Here is a 24,154-nt window from a genome sequence, read left to right on the forward strand (position 1 = left end):
GCCATAGTGGGTTAAAATAACAGCCAAGTTAGAAATTAATTACACTGATGATTATGATAACTAAATTACTGAAATTATCGATTTACTTAGTTACACATGTAGGGAGAATGAAGAAAGGTGGAAGATGAGGATGGAAACTGGTGAAAAATCAGATGAAGTATGAACTAAGAAAGTTATAATGAGATGCTCCTGATTCCAAAATAACAGGGAAGAAAGTACAGTAAATTCTCCTCTACAGTAAATCCATCTCCATTTTTCTATTGTTCCTGATGTTTTGTAGTTTCTTCACTGTAATTTTGGAAATAGCCAGAAGTGTCTCATTTCAACTCTCCAGGGTCTTAAAAGAATGACACACTGATGAGTCAAAACATTACGACCAGCAAGTCATTATGCAAATAGCAGCAACTGCAGGTGAACTACAGCACATGCTTGGGTCAGGACATGGTGTAAAAACACCCGATACTGAGCTCCATTAATCAGTGTTACTCTTGTTCTTCAGATAGGAAAGGCAGCAGACTTAAGCGAGTTTGAGAGAGGCCAAATTGTAATGGCCAGATGATTGGGTCAGAGCATATCCGAAATGGCATGACTGGTGGGGGTGCTCATGGTCAGCTGTGGTTAGTACCCACCGAAAATGGTCTGAGGAGGGGGAACCCACGAACTGCCGGCAAGGTGTTTGACTGCCGTGTGCTCGAGGTGAGCGAAGGCTCTTCCTGGATGGTACGTTGCAACAGAAGGGCGACTGTGGTGCAACTAGCTGGTAATTGGAATACTGGTGACAGGAGTAATGTGCCACAACACACACAGTACATCGAACCCTGCTGAAAATGGGGCTGCATAGCCGTGGGCCACTCCGAGTGCCTATGCTAACCACAGTTGACCGGGAAGTGCCTACAATGGGCACGCGAGCATCGAAACCGGACCTTGAGTGATGAAGAAGGTCATCTGGTCCAAGGAATCGTGTTTCCTGCTGAACTATGTGGATGGCTGGGCGTGTGTGCATCCTTTACCCGGGGAAGTGATGACGCCTGGATGTACCATGGGATGAAAACAAGTCTGTGGCAGCGGTGTCATGCATTAGGTGATGTTCTGCTGGGATACCTTGTGTCCAGTCTTCCATGTGCTGGGCACTCTGACGTCCACTACCTACCTAAACATCATTGCTGACCAGGTATCCCCTTTCATGGCAACTGTCTTACCCTCTGACGGTGCAGTCTTTCAGCAGGATAATGAGCCATGTCACACTTCCTGGATTGTTCAAGACTGGTTTGCGGAACATGAATAAGACTTCCAGGTATTGCACTGGCCTCCAAATTCCACAGATATCAATCCCATCGAGCATCTGCAGTTTGTGTTGGAACAGCAACTCAGATCTGTGGCGTCTCAACCATGGACCTTACAGGAGTTAAACGATCTGCTGATTACGTGCTGGTACCAGATACCACAAGACACATTTAGAATCTTGCAGCATCCATGCCTTGCCGGGTACGAGCTGATTTGGCTGCACGTGGAGGAACACCATATTAGGTAGGTGGTCATAATGTTTTGGCTCATTGGTGTATAGTTAATAATCAACTGTAGGTTATCCCATTTTTTCACTGCATCCCCACCATATTTTCACATTCTCCCTATATAAGTATCCCAATAATCTCAGTAACTTAAGTTATCTTAATCAATAGAAATTAATTTCTAACCTGAACTATTATTTTAAACCACTCTGCAGACCTAACAACATGAAACGGTGACCTCTCAAAAACTGCCAAACAGTTTACGTGTTTGTACTGCGATTTTTTCTATTAACTTTGTAACATTTTGAATAAAACAGCTTAATTATTGTACTTCATATCCACAAAAAATTACGTCACCTCCAGTCAAAGTTCTTGTAAAAATCTTTTTCCACCTATCACTACTTTTATGGTTTATACTTATCACAGGAGCCCATCATACAAAATATTTTGTTTGTTGGTTTGCACTCTGAGATAGCTTACAGCCCTTGTGCAATAAACTCAATGTCAAATTGAGTTTAAATAGCTTTACATAGCACCCATTCACTAAAAACATCTTGGGAGAAGTTCTATTAGAAGCTGTTTAAGAACCTGAGAAGTCACATTAAAAAAAAACATAAAACATTGTTTTCCAATTAACTGCAATTCACAATACTTGGCCTTCAAAGGGGCGTTCATTGATTTAAATCAATCTTAACTAATATTATAATTAATGAGAAAATGACTGAATGTTGGACCAACTGCACTATTTCTTGCATCTTACAAAAATATGCAGTCCATACACCATCCTGCCAATTGGTGTTATTGAAAATGGAGTATCCACCCAGGGGTTCTAATTAGCTGAAGTTTACTGAAGTGTTCTTTATAAAACTGCTCTTAAGTGCACAGGGCTTTGTAGCCAACAATTGCTCACCAATGCTGTTTTCAGCTTAGTTTTTGTTGATGTGCATTTTGTAACTGAGTAATTGATTTTAGCTTACCGTGTAGGTAGTCCCAACTTCACTGTGTTGTGTGTGTGTTTTTTTTTGAAGGCTTCAGAGAGATCAATCATCAGCTACTGCTAATAATGCAAAGGTCAAAATTTATCAGAAAAAATTTGTTGAAAACTAAATTGGGCATTTATAAAGACTGGATTCAGACGAGTGCCAGGTTTACACTGCACTCGTCTGAATTCAGTGTTTTTTTTTTTTCTGGAAAAAAAAAAAAAAACCAGCTGCTGGAATATGTACCAGCAAGATGAGAACAGTGAGCAATCAACATATATAGCAGGTTCTCTCATTTCTATAACTGGGAAACATTTCATTTCCATTAATACAAAACACTAAATCTTTTTTTTTTTTATAATCCTTATTACTGTAGTACTATGCTGTATACTACATTATCATGTTTTATTGACACATTCCTGACAATAGCAATAAATCTATAAATTAATTTTACTAACACTGCTATCCATACTGGTATTTAATGATCATTAAGAAAAAATATGTATTTACTGATTATTTAAAAAAAAAATGCTCTAATTACATTTAAAAACATTCAAAAGAGGAAAGTTTTAATCTGTGAGAATAATTTAGTAATTACAAATAAATGAGGAAGAGTACACACATCAATAAAAATTTATTCCATATTATTGGTTATTTACTTATATTACATATCTTACAATTATATGCTCATGCAGCAATACATTGAAGATTATATATACAGTTGTCCAGCTCTGCAAGTCTGTTTTGGGTGTCCTAGGAAAAAAAAAAAAAAAAACCAAGATCTTAATCTAAACAAATCTGATAAAGCACTTTGTTAAGACTAAACACACATACACAGCTTACCAACCACAGAAGCATCACATGATATTCATGTTGTCTTTCAGTTATGGCAGATTATGTTCCAGAAAAAGCAATATAAGTTGAAACTGATTTTTCCATAGTAATGATGGTATGGTATAAACTTTACCATGAATTCAATATACATTTTATAGATAGGAATATTAGATGCTTAAACTACATACATAAAATATGTTTCTTTAAAAAAGGTTTGTGCAGTCGGTGAGTAGGGGTGGCATTTTCATCCTTTAAACTCTTTTCTTTCATTTCATTTCTCATCCTTTCATTTTTTAAACTCTAGACTTTAAATCCCTCCCCCAATATGTGCTATTGTTTTCTTTCTCAGCTGTAATATAATAGCCCTTCTACTAATTTACTCAAAACACACTTGATAATTTTTTGATAATTTGATAATTTATTTATCCCTATTTTTTGTTACAATTGTTGGGAGATAACAGAAAGAAGGGAGGGAGAACACATAAGCCAGAGGCTTTTTTTAGGGGGTGTTCCCTTTGAAAAAGATAACAATAAAAACAGATACATCATGAATCGGACATGTTTCTACATTCCATTACCGAGACTACGTAAACCAACCACACATGTCGCGTGGTTAACAACAGTACATACTTATAATTACATTGTGAGTACTTTTACAATAGCAAGTATGAAAGAAAAATTATGAAATAATTGCATAGAATGTTACAATTTATGACAGCTATTCCTTCAACTTGTTTACACAATTTCCAAACTGGTATGCATTGTGGAAAGTTCAGGAGTTGAGTGGAAGGTGATTTAGATCAGACCCCCCTGGTGATGTGTTCAGTCAGGAGCTTCTTGAACTTGTTTAGTGAAATGGCATTTTTGATGTTTTCAGGAAGATTATTCCAGGTTTTTGCGCCTCTGTATTTTATATTTTTCTGGCCTATGGCTTTTCTGAAAAGCAGAACCTTCAGGTTCGCTTCATTTCTTAAATTATATCTTATTCCTTCTTCTTCTATTGTTATAAAAAAGGATCTGAAGAGAGGAGGAAAGTTTGGTGTTTTCAAAGCATTGTAGACAAAGACCGCTTCAGCTTTTTGTATCAGTTGGTAGATGCTTAAGAGTCTCGCTTCCTTATATCTCGAAGTCACCGATGCATTCCAGGGAAGGCCCAAAATTGAACGAACACATCGATTGACAATTGAATTGATTCTCGTAAGGTTATATTGACTGGTCGTACCCCATGAGATGATTCCATATGTGAAGTGAGGCTGTATTAAGGAAAGGAATACTAGTCTGAGAAGGGAAGGAGGTACCCAGGCAGAGGCTCGGGCAAGTATTCCTGCTAGTGACGAAGTTTTCTTTCGTAAGGTGATCATTTGTTTATCCCAACTCAGCTTGTCATCTAGCCAGATTCCTAGAAACTTGGTATCATTCACCCTTTCCAGTTGTTTTCCTTTGTATGTTATTTCGAAATCAATATTCAATGGTTTATTTTTCGTCCTAAACACCATATATTTGGATTTTTCTGGGTTTAGTATCAGCTGATTCTTTTGAAGCCAACTATGCATTTCAGAGAGCAGGGCAGAGATCTTGCATTGAAGTTGGTTAGGGTCTTTATCAGTGATTAGAATGGAAATGTCATCGGCATACGCTACTAGGTGGGAAGATGGAAGATGAGAGAGAAATTCATTAATGTAAAGAACAAATAGGATCGGTCCGAGAAGTGAGCCTTGAGATACTCCCCTAGAGAAATAAGAAATGTCTGAAAAAGACTGGTTTGTTTTAACGACAAATGGCCTATCACTAAGGTAGTCTTCAAGGAGAAGGTTAATTTTTCCTCTCAAGCCAAGATTGTTGAGCTTGTTGAGTAGGATATTATGATTTATGCAGTCAAAAGCTTTTGATAGGTCTAGAAACAGTGCTATTGCATAGTGACCCTTTTCAAGACAGTCCGTGATCCTGGAACAGAAGTCAACAATTGCCAGGTCAGTGGATCTTTTTGAACGATAAGCGTACTGTTGTTGATGGATAAGCTGATTGACTTCCAGGAAGCTCATGAGTCTGCCGTGAAGAATTTTTTTGAATAATTTAGCAAAAACTGAGAGTAGAGCTATTGGACGAAAATTGTTGATAGAGTTACAATTTTTCCCCTTAGGAACAGGAACAATGACTGCTTTTTTGAATTGAGACGGGAATTTACCAGATTGAACGGAAAGATTGTAAATATACTTCAGTGGTGTTAGAATTGAGTTAAGGACCTTTTTCAGCAGAGCAGGAGATATTTCATCAAAGCCAGGGGCTCCCTTTTCTTTTAATTGATGTCCTGCTTCTAAAATCTCTTGATCTGAGAGCGGAGCGAGGAAAAAAGAGCTCCTCATTGAGTGCTTGACAGATTCTTTCGTTGCATTATCTCTAGAGTCAACTTCGTCTTTAAAAAGGTTATTCACGCCTGAGATAAAGTGATTACGGAATGCTGCGGCTTTTTCCTGGTCATCCGAAATGAGTACCTCGTTCTCAACTACATCTCCAACGTAGCTCTGTGGTTTCGTTTTTCTTCCAGGTAGTAGCTTGTCCAAGACTGCCCACTTTTCCTTGCTTGTAATGACGCCTTTAAGTTGGGAACTATAATATTTCCTTTTCTCCGACCTAATACTGTCGGTGACTTTGTTTCTGTACGTTGTGTATTTGTTTTTATCCTCCTCCTTTCCTGTTTCTCTAGCAATTCTTGCAAGTTTGTCCCTTTTCTTTAGCATGTTACAAATTTTGTTTGACATAAATGGGCATAATTTCCATCTTGGCCTAGTGGTCTTTTTATTCCCTGGGATCCTGATGTATGACGCGCATTTTTCGTAACTATTTAGGATATGCTCAAAGAAGAAGTTCGTCGCAATTTCAGGATCATCTGTAGCAGCCACTCCATCCCACGAAGACTGCTGGAGATCATAACAGAGCTGATTGAGAGAGCCTGGAGTCACAGATCTATGAGTGTGCATGATCTCTTCCACAATTTCTTCATTTTCAATTACCATTAAGATGGGACGATGATCAGAAATGGTTGCATCCAGTACTGCATAGGTTAGTGAGCATTCCCCAATTGCGAAGTCAAGAAGGGAATTGTGGGACTCTCCCATTCTAGTCGGGATAATTCCGTCAGTCAGAAGAGAAAAACCATTGGAAGAAATGACATCTAGGAGGTCTTGCACTTGAGAGGAAGAACTTTGAAGTATGTTAATATTAAAGTCTCCCATCAGCAGAAGACTAAGGGATTTGCTTGTGAAGTGAGATAGAATATTGTCAAGAGTTACAAGGAAACTGTTGACTGAAGCTGAGGGAGGTCGGTATAGACACCAATGACCATTGAGCACTGACCATTCTGGTTATCTAGTTTAACAAATATTCTGGAACCCTGAATGCACTGCAGTAAATCCACAGAGCTGGTGAGCAGAAGATAGATCAGAATAACTTATTTGATTTTCAGAAAAATTAGCTCCTACAGGTGACCTTAATATCAAGCAGCACTCCTGTCACTGCTTACTTTATTGCCAATATCTCTTCTGAGAAAGAAGAATACTGATGGTGCAACTGGTCAGTAGTTCCTTCAGGTGCTCTTTATCAATTTGTGATGAGGCATCATTAAGACTTTGGTGACCAATGTATGGAATAGGTTTTTCCTGTATCCTCCTTATTCTAAGAATCAGCTTCAAATTTGCAATGTTTCTACAAAAAATTACATGATTTTCTTCTCGATTTCTTAATGAAACATTCTCAGAGATAATAGCAACTGGTTATTTCTATAATCAAAGACTGGTTTCTACCCTTGACCTAGTATTAAAGAGTTGCATATTTATGTCTCTTATAACTATAGGAGCAGTTACTCTCCATAAGATTCAAGAATTTTATAGTGAAGTCTGAGAATTCTGCCAAATTTTTGTTTACACCCCCTCTTGCACAATTCCTCAGCAAACCATATTGTACAACAGATATATCACCTTACATTCCAGTTTTCATTGCTTTTCAGCATCCACAAGATTTTTGCTTATCATAGAGATTTGCACTCCTGTCAAGTAAGAAATACTATCTTATTGTCATCAAACACTTCCACCACACTAAGAAAATTTCTTCCCTTCATTTTATAGCAGTATTCCCCATCATTAAGTGATATATCATCAAAGTTTCTTGCAATGACCGACACCAGATGGAAGTTTGTTCCAACAACTGCTCTGGCTGAAAGCAAATTTTCATACAACTACTCTGCAACCATCCTTATTCAATTTAAATATATATCCTCTTATGTACATTACTGAGAAAAAGTGAGGATGCTGTTACCATTAGTTTACTCAATACATTCAAAGCCATAAACAATTTCCTTGTTCCTGCTGGCAAAATTACTGAGCTCCCATGAGCTGTCCCAGCAGCTTATATAATTAATTACTCTTAGGTCTTCTTCATTCTCTACTATCTTGAATGTGGTACCACTCAATTGGAATATTATTCTGGGATTACTGTGAGCCATATGCAGAACTTTGCATTTATCAATGTTAAACCTCAATGTCAGTTCTCAGCCCATCTGCCTAATTTTTCTAGGTCTTGTTCTAGTAGTATGCTTTAATTCTTGTTATTAACCACCTTGCAACCTTTGTATGTTTTCAACAATATTGTTAATAAATACAGGAAACAGTAAGGAGAGCCCGGTACTGAATTACAAGGGACTCCACTAAAAATATTCCAAGTATAGCAGTGCCCATTAACAACTACCCTCTGTCTTCTGCTGCTCAACTATCCCTTTATCCATAGCAGTAACTTGTCCCTAATATAACAAAACTACAATTTGTACAGCAGTATTTCACATGGAACAGAATCAAAAGCTTTAATGAAATCGAAGTATGTTGTCAAAATTATTTTTTGCATCCAGCTCCTTTGTTATTGCATCATAGTAGCTAATCATATTGGTCAGACAAGATTTATCCTTAACAAATACATGTTGTGATTGTTGTAGTATAGAATATTAACATTTTAAATCTGCTATTATCTTTAATCCCTCTAATATTATCAAAAGTACTGAATGGAATTTCATAATCATATAGATCTGCAGCTTGCAATGAAGCATGACAAAATTTGGTATGGTGGTGTACCACAGAATGATGAAATGAGGAGACAGCAAAAAACTTTGGACAGGTATAAAGAACATTTATAGGAATTGTATAAGCACTACTAAAAAAAGGTCACATTACAGAAATATATACAAGATGCTAAAAAATATGGTCACGTAACATTAGCACAGTGTATAATCCTTCTCCAATGGCTAAACGAGCCTGACAGTGGCGAACCATGTTTGATACACAGGTGTCTATACGATTCTGTTGCAACAAATCCTATTCTCCCATGAGCACAGACCTTACCTCATGAAGTGACTGAGGAGTTGGATGTCGGCGTGCAATGTGATGCCCTTTGGCATCCCACACATATTCAATCAGATTTAAGTCTGATGATCATGCTGGCCATGGCAGTATTTGGATATCTTCAGTTTCAAGATATTCTTCCACCACTTGAGTCCTATGTGCAGTGGCATTGTGCATGAAAAGATCTGGGCCAACCGCACCCCTAAAAAAGTTGCACATAAGGGTTCAAGAATCTGTTCTCAGTACTTCTGCGCAGTTATGGTATCCCTATCAAAAACACGAAGAGGAATGCATCTGCTGATCATTATTCCACCCTACACAAGAACACCACCGCCACTAAGTGTCCCCTTCTCCGATGTTGGAGGGATGTTACCACATGAGAACAGAACTGCACCCCATTTGTCAGTACTCCAAGTCACATGTTCATGGCACCAATTTCAATTCATTTGGTGTTAATGGAATACAAATTAGCTTCCTTGCGTAGAGTCCATTTGAATTGAGCCTTCTTAACACAGTCCAGTTGGAAATGTTTTCACCTCAGCAACCTCAAGAGACAGTTAATGACAGGATATTGTAGGGTTCCACCTTGCTGTTTGAGCCAGATAAGTCTGTTCTGGTTGACGTTGCCCTCAGGTGACCTTGGCCAGCTTTTCTTATAGTGTTCCTGTCTCCTGAACTGTTGTCATAGTGCCGAGATGACACCATATGGCCCATTAAGCCAATGTGCCACCTCCACCTGTGACGGCCCGGCTTCAAGTCATCTAACGGCTTGGCACCTCAAAGAATCATTTGAACAACAATGACTTGCCAGTCTGAATACTGGAGAAGTGGTGGTCCCACCAATCAAACCAAAAAATGGGAATGAAGTGATGTGGTTGCAACCCGTGTTTTTATAGGCATGAATAATGTGAATAATGTGTGGCTCTGTAAGGTGGTAGATCAATTTATATTAGATACCTGGAATTTGAATTCCAGGATGCCTATCATATCAAATATTTGCATTCAGTGACACCGTTCAGAATAAAATGTTCATGAAAAACATTCTGTTCTGTTAATTTCTTCAAGCAGTGTATTACACTGTTTGTCATTAAAAAATTAAACTGCTTTGGTAAGTATTGTTAATGTAAAACACACATAACTTGAGAGTAAAAGAGAGAAACTTAACAGTTATAGAGAAAAAAAGTGTTAAGCACTATTGGCATTAGTAGAGGCGTACGATGCAAGAAAGCAAGCTTATGCAACATCAGCAAAAAAAAAAAAAAAAAAAAGCAGCTCTGATTTCACCCCTTCATTCATTCCAAATACCTGTCCAGCTCAGCCTTAAATTTATTTAGGCTATCAACTTCCACAACAAAAGATGGAAGTCCGTTCCACCAATCATTATGATCCACCAATCGCTGGCTAAAAGCAAACTTCCGTACATCTATCCTACAACCGTCTTTCCTCAATTCAGATTTATGCCCTCTGGGGTGATTATTCTGAGCAAAAGGAAGAATCCCATCAGCATTGGGTATGCTCAAACCATTCAAGACTTTATACACCTCAATCAGATCACCTCGCCGGTGCCTAGTCTCCAGACACTGTAATTTGCAAAACTTAAGCCTTTCTTTGTAAGAGCAAACCTTTGTTCCATTCACTAATCTTGTTGCCCTTCTCTGTACTCTTTCCAACAGCTCTACATCCTTCTCAAAATGAGGCCTCCAGACCTGTATACAGTACTCAAGGTGTAGTCCGACCATTGCCTTATACAAGGGGATAATCACCTCCTTATCCAAGTTAGAAAAATTCCTGTATATCATTGACAAGACACCATGAACTACTCTTGCAGACTGTCTGCACTGCTCAGAAAACTTCATATCTACCTGCACAATTACCCCCAGGTCCTTTTCATTCTTTACCACTGTAGTACCACAGTCTTGTTCTGGGATTACAGCTTCCCATAGGTAGTATACTTTACATTTGTCAATGTTAAACTTCATTTGCCACCTCTCAGCCCATCTGCTCAACTTTTCTAGATCCTGTTGCAGCAGCGTACTGTCATCAGTGTCATTAAAAACCCTGCCAACCTTCATATCATCTGCAAACTTGGTATAAGCCTGATATACCATCATCAATAACATTTATAAATACAGAAAACAACAATAGACCCAACATTGAACCCTGAGGGACTCCACTAATTACATTAGTCCACAAAGAGCAGTGTCCATTGAATACCATTCTCTGTTTTCTCCTACTCAACCATCCCTTTATCCATAGCAGCAATTTGCCTCCAATTCTGCACTGTCCCAGTTTGTTCAGCAGTCTTCTATGTGCAACAGTATCAAAAGCCTTTATACGATCCAAATATATTGTATCAAAGTTATTCCCTGCATCCAGTTGCTTTGTGACCACATCATAGTATCCAATCAAATTGGTCAGACAAGACGTCCACTTAACAAACCCATGCTGTGTCTCCAGTCTATGGGTACCTCCCCTGAATTCAAGGAAGTTCTCATAATTATGGCTAAGGGTTTGCTTACTTCCTTTGCTGCCTCCTTTAATATAACCGGATAGATCCCATACACACCAGGTGCCTTTCTTATGTTTATCTTCAACAATTTCTCCTCCACTTTCCTCTCAGTTATTACAAAATCATCTAGCTCACTGCTAGAGTTTAGTTCACCTCTGGCATTCCCTTCCCTGAGTAACTCCTCATGTGTGAATGTAGATGCAAATTACTCATTTAGTTTGTTAGCCACCTGAGCAGGATCATCAACAGTTGAACCATCGATATCCAGTGGTGGTTGTTGTTGTTATATGGTTTTTAGGAGCATTAGCAACTAAGGCCATATTGCTTCGGGATGTGTGGTGGTCATTCCCTGACCTTTCCGCATCCTCCGTATTTGGTGGTGATGGGCTTCCCCGGTCTAATCAAGAAGCGTGTGCTGGATATCCAGTGGACTAATCTGATTCATCCCCTTCCTTCTAGAGTTTACATACGTAAAGAACTCTTTGCTGTTTTTCTTTGCATCCTTTGCCAAAAATTTCTCATAATCTGCCTAACCTCATTTGTGACTTGGTTACAGACCAGCTTATATCTATCATAAGCTTCCATGTTACCCATTAATTCATATGTATCCCAAGCATTTTTCTTCTCTGCCACATGTCTAATTAGTTCATCTGACATCCATTTAGGCCTAAATTTTGAACAATATTTCTTAGTTGGTATGAAAAGCCTAGTAGCTTCCAAGATTAATTCTTTGAATGCTTCCCATTTTAAATTTGCTGTTTCTAACATCATCAGTTGGTCCCACCGTATAGAATTTAAGTACTGTCTCAGACCTCTGTAGTCGCCTTTACGAAAGGAAAGACCCTTCCCTTTTTTATTCTTGGTCGTATTTACCTCTCAGTAAATCCCACTTCAGCACACTGTGATCACTGCCACCTAGTGGTTCCTTTATCTACAGATTCTTAATGCATGAAGAATCACTACTGATAATCAGATCAAGAGTATTACTCCCTCTAGTTGCCTCCCGAACATGCTGATGTAGAAAACAATCATCCAAAAAAAAATCCGCAAAAGCCTTGCTAGTTTGTGAGTGATCAACCCACAAATTCCAGTCAATATTTGGGAAATTAAAATCTCCCATTATAAGACTCTCTGATTTACTGCTCCACTCTATTTCCCTGTACAGTTTCTTATTATACTGATCAGAGTCATTAGGCCTCTAACACACTCCTACTCTCAATTTTGATTTCCCAATGCTTATGTCACACCAAACTGAATCGACACTGCACTGTCCAGCAATGTCAACTGGCTGCACTTCTTTGGATTTTGTGTTTAATAACTAATAGCATAACCCCTCCTCCCTTCCTATCCTGTCTATCCTTCCTGTACACATTGTACTCCTCAAATTCCGGTTCTGCATTCCTTATATCTGTGTGACCCCACATCTCTGATATTCCAACAATATCTGCCTTTGATGTTTTGACCAACACCTCAAATTCATTTACCAAACTCCTAGCATTGGTGTACAAGCAAGTATACATGCACCTGTCCCTATTCTTAGCTACCCTAACACAACCCATGTGTTTCCTTGTACCGCAATGACTCCCAGCAGTCTCTGAAATCCCCTGCATGTTGTTTTCCAGGCTGCTGCTCATTCCAATAGAAGTAGTGCAAGAATCACTTTCACCTCTGCCAGCGACTATTAGTCCATGGATTCCCCCCCCCACCAAGCTAGCAGTTTTCCAACCCATCCAACTGCCTCGATAGTATCAGCAAATATTCTTGTACCCTTTCTGTTTAAGTGTATCCCATCCCTGTAGAAGCAGTCTCTAATGTTAACAAGCACAGACCAGGCTGAGAAAAATTCTACCCCTTGAGCCTTGCGCCATCTCTCCAGCGCCAAATTGATCGACAAGGCTCTTATCATATACTCCCTCCTATTGTGTCTGGGTAGAATTGCAAACACTCTCAAATTCAAATTTGAATTTGTTTATGATTAATGATTAAAGAAGAAATGCTGGACCATCTAGAAAGGAATGCCATTATACTGAAGTCACAGCATAGATTTGTTAAGGGGTTCTTGTCTGACCAATTTGATTGGATACTACGATGTGGTCAGAAAGGAACTGGATGGAAAAAATAATTTTGATATCATATACTTGGATTTCATGAAAGCTTTTGATACTCTTACACATGAAAGACTGCTGTACAAATTGGAGCAATATGGCATTAAAGGCAAGTTGCTCCTATGGATAAAAGTTGTGTGGGAGAAGACAGAGAGGTAATAAATGAACACTGCTGCTCGTCATGGACTAATATTATTAGCAGAGTCCCTCAGGTTTCAGTGTTGGGCCCAGTGCTGTTTTCTGTATTTATCAATGAGAGAAATGAACGTATATATCCAAGTTTACAGATGACACAAAGGTTGGTAGGGTTGTTAATGACAGCATGCTACTGCAGCAGGATCTAGAAACGTTTGGAAAAATGGGCTGAGAAATGGCAAATTAAGTTTAATGTTAAGGAATGCAAAGTAGTGCATATGAGTAGCAGAACCCCAGAGTGATGTACCAACACCCAGGTTAGTGGAGAATGAAAAAGACCTTGGGGTAATTGTGTAAGTCAGATATAAAGTTTTGAAAACAGTGCAGACAGGCTGCCAAAGCAGATCATGGGATCTTGTCAATGATATACAGGAACTTTGCTAACAGGGATAAGGAGGTGATCATCTCCTTGTGCACAGCAACGGTCAGGCCACTTGACTGCATACAGTGTTGACTTGGTGCATTATAGCCTTAGATGCTGATGCATCATAAAATCCTTAAACAACCAACAACCAACCAGCATACAGGTTTGGAGGCCTCATTTTAGGAAGGATGCAGAAATTGTAGTGTTTAGAGACTAAGCACCTGCGAGGTGATCTGATTTTGAATGGTTTAAGCGACTTCAATGCTGATGAGCTTCTTCGCTTAGCTCAGATTATACACTTGAGGGGGCATGAATTAAAATTGAGGGAAGATAGTTGTCGAATAGATGTATGGAAATTTGCCTTTAGCCAGTGAGTGGTTGATTGCTGGAACAAACTTCTATTTGTTGTTGTGGAAGTTGATAACTTAAATAAATTCAAGGAAGAACTCGAGAAACTTTTGGAGTGAATGAATAGGGAAAATTGGAATTTTTTTCCCTTGCTGACGTTGTATAAGCTTCTTTCCTGCACCATATGCCACTGCTAATGCCCACATTTGATAACAGACCATATTGCCCTGTGTGCATTATGTCTATTAGTGCGTTCATGAGGCAAATTTTATATTATACAGGATGAAAAACCAAATATAACTTATGGGCTTTCACCTGAATTTGATGTTTTTACCAATACTTCAAATTTATTTATTATACTCCTAGCATTGGTGTATAATTTTTTGCCCTTACTAATCCTAAAACAACCCATATATTTGGTTGTCTCACAAGCTCCCCCCAGAAGGACTTATAATCCCCTGTTTTCCAGGCTGCATGTCCCAATAGAAGCAGTGCAAGAATCAATTTTGCCTCTGCTTGTGGCTGCCATTAAACTATTATTTCATGTATTCTCTCCTTACAACTAGTAGTTTTTCTGACACATCTAACATTACCTTGATGGCATCAGAAAATATTCTTGCATCTCTTCTGTGTAAGTGTATTCCATCCCTACAAAAACAGTCTTTCCTGTTCACAAGCACAGACCACACTAAGAAACCTCCACAAGCCCTGCACAATCTCTCTTGAGCTGAATGACAAGGCACTCATTGTGTACTCCCTCCTGTCATGCTTGAGAAAAATTCCAGGAATTTTCAAATTTAATCCTAACTCGCAGAATTTTCTCAACATTGCCCTATGCCTGTTATGTAAATATTTATATCTCATATTCCTAATATCGTTAGTAATTAAAATAAATGTACAACAGCACCTTTTGTGCCTTTAAAAAAAAACTGTTTTATAACATCAACTTTTGCCATTGGCAAATATATTCTGGTATATAACTATTTCCTGAGGGATCAGAGCTTTTTTCCTTTGGGATCCACCATGTTGTATGACACAGGAGTATAAGCTCTAGCAGTGAGTTAAACAGCTGCATTGGAGTCCCTCATTCTAATTCTTTTGAGAGTGTCACCACTGTTCTTGTTGTTCGTATCTGCATATCAAAACGCTGAATTTGCACTTAATTTCCTCACACTCTGCAAAAAAACACATATGGCATTCCCCATTGGCTGTATTATATGCTTCTACAAATAGCTTCAAAAACTTGCAACAGATAAACAAATAATGCACTTTATAAAACCATGATTCAAGAGGAGAACTGCCTGTGGCAGTCCCTCACCTAATCCAGAATCAAAACAGTCCTATTACTTTAAGTCCTTTGCTGCTGCTGCTAGTCTGATTCATGATTTTGGCTTAAATTTAAATTTAAAAAAAAAAAAAAAAAAAAAGCCACAGTAAACTAAGCCATGTAAGTACAATAATAACACTACAGTATTCCCAGGTTATGCAACAGTACATTCACAGAGAAACTTATGTTGTGAATTATATTACAGGTAGGCCTGAATTCATGACACTTCATTTTACGCCGTCCTCAGATTAACACCCTTTTAAAATAATAATGGAAAAAAAAAAAAAAAAAATATATATATATATATATATATATATATATATATATACAGGCGGGCCTCGATTAATGCGATTAATTCGTCCCACGAGAGCATCAATCGAATATCATAACCAATAGGAAAAATTATAATTGCTCCTTGACCTTCTGGAATGTCCATAAAGAATTTTAAAAATACCTTTTAAATAACTTTTTAACTGTATATAATGTAAAAGATAATGAAAATAATTATGGAATTAAATGTTTATTGCATAAAACAGCGGTTCTTAAACTGTGTGCCGCGGAATATTTTAAATTTTCGAAGGAAACACAGCGATACTCGACATCTGTCGGACACCGCGCGAACTACTAGCTCGAGGTAGTTCACAGTTTCAGCATTTCTTATTAAGTTGTTTGGACCTAACTGCTAAACGAAACTGTTAGGTATTTCTTTTGGTCTGGGTGCGCCTTGAAAAAATTACTGAGACATTAAAGGCGCCGTGAACCGAGAAACTTTGGGGACCTCTGACATAAAATACACAATGAAGAAATGACTGTTGCGGAAATATTTGAACAGTGTTGACTTTCTCTTTTCATCAATCAATTTCCGATAGCCGACAACAATCTTCCCTGGCAAAATAAATATCGCAGAGAACATCAAACCTTTTGTTTGAGGTTCTACGCGATACGAAAGATTTCATCTAATTCTTTTACCGTTATCTCCTTCGCGGTAACATTTTCATTTGGCTCATTTAAAAATTTGAATTTTTAAATGCAAGTCTGCATTGACTTTATTAGCAGGAGACAAACACGTCTTCTTCCGATGGTTGATGGAACACACCGAGGCGGGCAGCAGGCAAACGTCTGTTTATTGACCGTACGACTCGCGGTAAGCTTAAAGCGCGATTCAAATCTTTTTCAACTATCGCATAAAAAAAAAAAATCGCGTTAACTAGAAATTTGCATCGTGTAAAGTGAAAAGTGGTATAATTTTTCAAATAGCGTTAACTGAATATCGCGTTAATCGAACTCGCGTTATGAGAGGCCTAGCTGTACACATATACGGTAAACCCCCGCTATTCGCGGTTTCGCGTATTCGCAGTCGCTGATTTAATATAAAATGAAAGCAAAAAAAAAAAAAAAAAAAAAAATGTGAATTTTAAAGTGCCGTGAACATTTTCTGCCATAAAAAACATGAGCGTGGCTAAAATTATCTTTCCCGGTGAAAACAGTGCTCAGTGGGTGGGGGAGGGGGGGTGACAAAATCCCAGCATGGATGTTTCCCGCCAATCCTTGTTCAGTGTGTGTTATGTGCTTGTCATGGAAGGTTTCGTTGTTTGCTTTTAATTTATATGCTTATAAATTGAATAAATTTATCAATTTATAAATTGATATGCTTACAAAAGTGAAAAATCTACTGTTATGCAGTGTAAAACAGACTTTTTCGAGTGTTTAATGGAAGAAAGTGACTTTATTGTGGACAAGTTCTTCCTAACCCCTACAAAAATATGGCTACGAATAACAAGAGAAATGTGAAAATATAAAAGGTGATGACATTAGCGAATAAAATTGAGTTATTAGATAAAATTTCTAATGGTGAAATTGTCTCCTCAGTGGTAAAACATTATAAAATCAATGAGTCAACGGTACAATCAATCAAGAAATCGGAAGAAAAAAATCTGCCATAGTGTCCGTGAAAATGCGCTAACTACTTCAAAAATTTGCTCTGTAATTCGTGATGTTAAATTAGAAAAAATGGAAAAAGCTTTAAATCTGTGGATAGAAGACTGAACTCAAAATAAAATTCCGTTAAGTTCCCTCATTATTCTGAAAAGGCAAAACTCCTTTATCAACACTTTAGCGAAACTGTTGATAGCACTGGCGGGATAAGTTTTTTAGCTAGCAAAGGCGCTGGTTTGAAATTTCTAATAAATATTACATGTAATATTAAATTGTTTCTTATTTTCATTTCGATGAAATGAAAATGCTTGCATTTCACTATGTACTGTCTATGTACATAGTCATATTATGAAGGTACATATAATACTTACATAGACAAAATTTTAGACTAATTTTTCTTATATATTTCATACTTTGGAACGGAACCCCTTTATTACTATGGGAGCCATAACTCAGTATTCGCGGCATTTCTCAGGAACGTAACCCCCGCGAATAGCGGGGGTTATTGTATATATATACATAGACACTTATATTTGAATAATGTTTGAAATAATTGAAAATTGAATCTTACATTAAACAAAAAGGGGTAAAGCATGCATCAGAGGCAGCAAAGAGCATTTTCCTCTACATGACGCTTGAGATATAAATTTAAGTGAGAATAATGATTAAAATAAAAATAAATAAAAATGCCAGCAGCATGGCAAAACAGAAGAGTGAAAATTGTGAAATTATACTTAACGATCAAACCAACAGGGAGGGAAGAGAATAAAATTATTGTAGCAGAAACTCTCGAAGATAATTTAGAAAGTCTAAATACAAAGACAATAAAATATAATCAATAAATTTTGAATAGCCAATTAAATGAAATTTAACGGCGCCCCCCTCTGATGGGTACCAGGTCCAAATTTATGTGAAATATCATGAACAGAGATGTGAATAACTATAATAAAATAAAATAAAAACAGAAATAGACTGACCATCATGCCCCATCTCAACAGAGGACCACAAGGCCAATAATGGTCAGAGAATCTCGCTGCATTTCAATCCCCAGATCGAACCGCCAATGCAGAGGACTTGAATAGCGGTGGTCCCGATGCAGCAAAAATTAAAAATAGGACAGATACAAGCACTCAACTTCGATCTGGGGATCGGATAGGGGTGCTGATTTTATGATTGATTCGCCTTTGCGGCAATTTGTCTGGCGATCGAAATGCAGCGATTCCCTGACCATAATTGGCCTTGTGGTCCTCTGTTGAGATGGGGCATAATGGCCAGTCTATTTCTGTTTTATTTTATTTTATTTTATTGTAGTTGTTCACATCTCTGTTCGTGATATTTCATATAAATTTGGACCTGGTGCCCGTCAGAGGGGCGCAGTTAAATTTCATTTAATTGGCTATTCAAAATTTATTGATTATATTTTATTATCTTTGAATTTAGACTTTCTAAATTATCTTTGAGAGTTTCTGCTACAATAATTTTTTCTCTTCCCTCCCTGTTGGGTTGATCGTTATGTATAATTTCACAATTTTCGCTCTTCTGTTTTGCCATGCTGCTGGCATTTTTATTTATTTTCATTTTTATCATTATTCTCACTTAAATTTATATATATATATATATATATATACACACACACACACATACAGGGTTGCTAAAATTAAATATCCCTATGTAGAGGGCTCTGGAGCGAGTTCTAAGGCTCGTACTGAAGAGAAATTCGAATAACAGGAACTATAAAGAATGTGCTCACCATTTATTGGAAAAAAAAAAAAAAATAGTAACAAAATTTGTCACTGTATGGCGCTGTGGCAATGCAAGTTACTTGAACAGCACTACAATTGTTCAATGTGTCCTCCATTTTGGTCAACAACATTTCCATTTGAAGAACAGCATTTTCTACAGCAGAACGTAACATGTCAAGTGGAATAGCCAGCACATGACATCTAATGCTGTCCTTCAGATCTGCCAGAGTTTGACATCCTTCCCAATACACCAGGTCCTTCAAAAAAACCACACAACCAGAGGTCGCATGGGGAGAGATCCGGTGATCAGGATGGCCAAGATGTCTGGAAACAACGGTTGATGACCCGTTCATCTGTACAGTGTTGCCTTAGCAATCTTTGGACACAACGGTGGATGTGGAGTGGCACACCATCTCGCATGAATATGGTATCCTGAAGGCACCCACTTGTTGCAGCTCTGGTATTGTGAAATTTGCCAACATTTCATAATATCGCTTTCCAGTGACGGAACAGGTGCGGGGTCCAATCAGTGTTACCTGTTCAAAAAAATATGGCCCAATTGTGAATGTTGCTGTAAATCACACTGTCACTTTTGGAGAATGCAATGAGACCTCTTGGTTAACTCGTGGATTTTCTGTTGTGCGTATTCACTTGTCCATTTAGGTAGAAGGGAACTTCACTCCAAAGGATATTCCATGGCCATGTGATATCCAATGTTATTCATGCCAGAAACTGAAGTGTGTAAGTGAAACAAATATCTGCATCACCATGCTTTAGCATGTGCATCTTGTAAGGACAGTACTGCAACACCAGACACATTACTAGCCTTACAGTGGAATACAGCATGTCCACTTCACAAGAAACAGCTGTCACACTTGCACTACCATATGGAGATTGGCTTAATAAATCCACGACAGCCATAGCCACATCTTCAACACGAGAGGAGTCCACTCGTTTTCGGCATCTACCTGGTTGAACACTAAGATGTCCTGTCACTTGAAATTTCGCAATCATTTCGCAGACAGCACAAACAGTCATAGGTCCACGCCTAATGCGCATCTGATGGCGGAATTCTCTGATAGAAGTAGCTGCATTGTTGCTGTTCTGATAGTGCAGCTTCACTAATAGTGCCTTTTCCTGCAATGTTGTTGTTAGCATTGCTGCTGTGGTGCAGGCAAACATCTACTGTATTATTTTGAAGAGACTGCTTTACTTTTATACAGTATAGTAGAGCTGAGTAGTGGCACTGTGGCAGTAATTTACGATTATGCAGATAACGTAAGTTATCTGCATAATCGTAACTAAGATAGTTACATGCCATACAGCGACAAATTTTGTAACCAATTTTTTTTCCCAATAAATGGCAAGCGCATTCATAAAGAATACGCTTGCAATTTATTGGGAAAAAAAATTAGTTACAAAAATTTGTCACTGTATGGCACGTAAATATACCTGTTGTCCAAATTTCTCTTCAGCATGAGTCTTAGAACTCGCTCCAGAGCCCTCTACATAGGGATACTTTAATTTTAACAACCCTGTATATATATATATATAAAGAAAATATGAAAACACAAGCATAAACACAGCATGGGAAGTGGATACCTAGGTGGTGCTAGTGTCAACGTCAGTTGCTTTCTCCTCGTCCGCCAGTGTGCACGTGTTGTGAGTTGTGCCTTAAATTTTAATAATTTCCTGTGTTCATTAGTGCTTTATTATTTTAAATAAATTGTGCAACCATGTCTTCTAATAATAAATTATGCAACCATAGTTGTGAATCTGTGCCTGCACATGTTAAAAAAGCCACAAATCTAACATTTGAAGTGAAAATGGACATTATTCATCACATGAAATCTGGTGAGCGAGGTTTGGAGATGTGCAAGATTTTATTTTAGCACCTTCTACTGTTATGACCATTATGAATAATGCCGAGAAGATCAAGCAGTCACCACCTACAGGAAATGTTAATATAAGAGTTTCTAGAAAAACTTATTCAAGGAGTAAGGCAATGGAGAAGATGGAGACGTTATTAGTGCTGTGGATAGATGATATGAACTAAAATAACATTCCTGTAACACATGCAGTGGTTATGGATAAGGCTAGGAGCTTGTTTAATGAAATTAATTAGGAATTGGGAAGGACTGAATCATTTCTGGATAGCAGGGGTGATGTTCCCCAGTTCAAAAACTGGACCAGAATTCATAATGCAAAAATTACTGGTGAGGTGGCTATCGCCAACATTGCAGGTGCTGAGGAATATCATCCCATGTTCCAAAAATTAATTGATGAAGGTTGCTACACCCTAGCCTTGGTCTTTAATTAATGTTGATGAAATGGGGCTGTACTGGAAGGTGCCTGGTAGAACATAAATAGCCTGTGAAGAGGTCTGTCCCTGGAAAAAGATCAGGAACTTTTTTAAGTTAAAGCCGATGTTGGTGTACCATTCAGAGAATCCACGTGTTATTACGGACATTGTGAACACTCGACTTCTGTTTTCTGGCACTCTAATAAGAAGGCATGGGTGACCCAGACCACTTTAGTGAAGGGTAAACTTCATACTTTTGTCCAGAGGTGGCCCAATTTTGTGCAGCAAACAACCTGCCCAAAAATGTTCTAGTTCTCGGCAATGCTCCAGGACATCCAGCCAACCTTGAAGAGATCCCTAACAACATTCTGAATGTGAAGGTTGTTTATTTGACACCCAAATCCACCTCACTGTTGCACCCAATGGATCAGGGCATTATTGTGAGCTTCAAGGCAAAATATTTATGTACAACCTTCAAAGGGATTGTCGAGGCAATGCAGGCATCTAACTCAGTGATTGTGAGGGACTACTGGAAGTCCTACAACATCCTTAGGGCCATAAGTAACATTGCTGAAGCCTGGAAAGAAGTGTTCTGATCATAAATGAATGGCATTTATAGGAAATTGTGGCCTAATGCAGTGTCTTACTTTCTTGAGTTTAAGCCAGTTTCAGCAGTAGCTGAAGATGTCACTAGGATGGCTGAGGATGTTGGCTTCGACAAGGTTGACAATGATGATGTCAGTGAGTTGCTGCAAAGCCACGGTGAGTCTCTTTCAAAGGAGGAGCTGGCTGCACAACTGGCTAAATAGGATTCTGAGGAGAAAGAGGGGTTGATTGTGCCAATTAGAACCCTTACCACAAAGACACTTCAATCAGCTTTGGCACAAATACAAACAGGCTGTGAAACTCTATGTGATAATGACCGAAACTGGGAATGCAGCTCTTTCATCCAAAGAGCTGTTACTAACATATTGAAGCCCTACCACAATATGTCAGAAGAGAGAAAGGCTCACCAGATGTCATTGCTACAGTTCTTTTCTAAGGCCAAAGAACCTGCAGAACTGGTCGACCCTCCATCAGGCCCATCCCATTAACAGCACCCCATTACGCCACTGCCAAAGAACACTAATATGGGAGGGAGGGCAGACAGTGGTGTTACTACATACACCAAAGATGGCTCTACAGGAACGAAGTACTAAGTTAACTTTTTATATCTCATAATTATAAAATAACCACAAATATTTAATATAAAAAAACACTTATATTAACTCTTATGATTCAATTTTCGTAGTGAAGGAACCTATCTTATTTAAATACATTATAATTCTTCCATGATTTAAGCCACTTCAGCTAATGACCATGAGTAGGTGGAACATAACTCCAGCATAAATCGGGGCCTACCTGTATACAGTTATGTTATTAAATCACATTCATATTGTTCTGAATTTACACTTTACAGACTTAATAAAATTATGTAAAAGCATATTAAACATTATTTATATCATTATTCTATTGAAGATGCAATGACCAATGAACAATGGTAGCAGAATTCTCTCCTACTCAGATTTATCTGAGAAATTTCCAAGGCCAAGTAAGAAACAATTCACTTACTTTATCAAATACACACAAATAACTGAATTACTAATATTAAACAGAAGATAACACCAATAATTTTTATGCAATGAAAAATTTTACTTAGCACGTTTAAAAACTGCTCTCACTCAGTAGTTAGGATGCACCAATAATCAATGGTAAATCTCAATTTTATACCAAGTTTGTTATGACTGACACAGGAACTGCTTGTGAACTTGAGGTTATAGGCCTCATCTCACCAATTCAATTCCTGTTGTTCAACATCATGGTAGTTTTAACTGTTACTGAAAACTCTGCATGGACCACATCTCATCTGCCATGTTCTTATTCCAGACGGTTTGCAAAGTTTGCTCTTAGTTAACAATTTTAATTACTGTATTTTCCAGACCATAAGATACTTTTTTTTCCCTGCAAAATGTTGCCTAAAATTCTCTTGCATTGGTCAGAAGGTACATTAGGTGCATGCAGTGATATCTTTAGCCGTGGCTGGAGCCTGTATGGTCAAATTGTCAAGTGGCGTTTAAAAAAAACCCCAGCTGTTTTATCATGTGACAACAACAATGCTGTATTGATATTATACAGTACGAGTAAAAGCTTAAATACATATAATAAAATATTGTATACAGGGTGATTCACTACCAGTGCGACAAACTTGCAGGAGGTGTAGGGGGGACAAAGACGAATCGGAATCACATATCATTGCAGGGTCCGAAATGTCTTCGTCATGTGGTAGAGGACTTTGAACGGGAGGTCGCATGAACAGCGATCCCGCTGGAAGTCAGCATTTGCGAACCGGTTCCTGAGGCAGTAGGATGGATGAGTATTCAAACGTTGAACTGGCCGACATGCACCTCGCATATGGAGCTGTGGACTGTAACGGGCACGACGCTCTGCGCTTGTACCAGGAACGTTTCCCGCACAGGCGTGCTCCTCATCATACGATTTTCGCACGTGTGCACATAAGGTTACGTGAGACTGGTTGTTTCATGAGAGGCACCATGAATCGAGAGCGAACGACGAGGACATCA

General features: G+C 38.2%; 1 protein-coding gene across 1 annotated transcript in view; it reads right to left on the minus strand.

The window, feature by feature from the left end:
* Positions 1-3,103: 3,103 nt before the first annotated feature.
* Pitslre (cyclin dependent kinase 11B pitslre) overlaps positions 3,104-24,154 on the minus strand; it is a 233,911-nt gene continuing 212,860 nt past the window's right edge. The window contains exon 18 of the mRNA XM_090389610.1: positions 3,104-3,241. The gene's annotated coding sequence lies outside the window, so the exon portion shown is untranslated. The remainder of the gene's footprint in view (positions 3,242-24,154) is intronic.

The sequence above is a fragment of the Mastigoproctus giganteus genome, chromosome 2 (assembly GCF_048544385.1).
Source record: "Mastigoproctus giganteus isolate SK-2022 chromosome 2, ASM4854438v1, whole genome shotgun sequence".
Lineage (NCBI taxonomy): Eukaryota > Metazoa > Arthropoda > Arachnida > Uropygi > Thelyphonidae > Mastigoproctus > Mastigoproctus giganteus.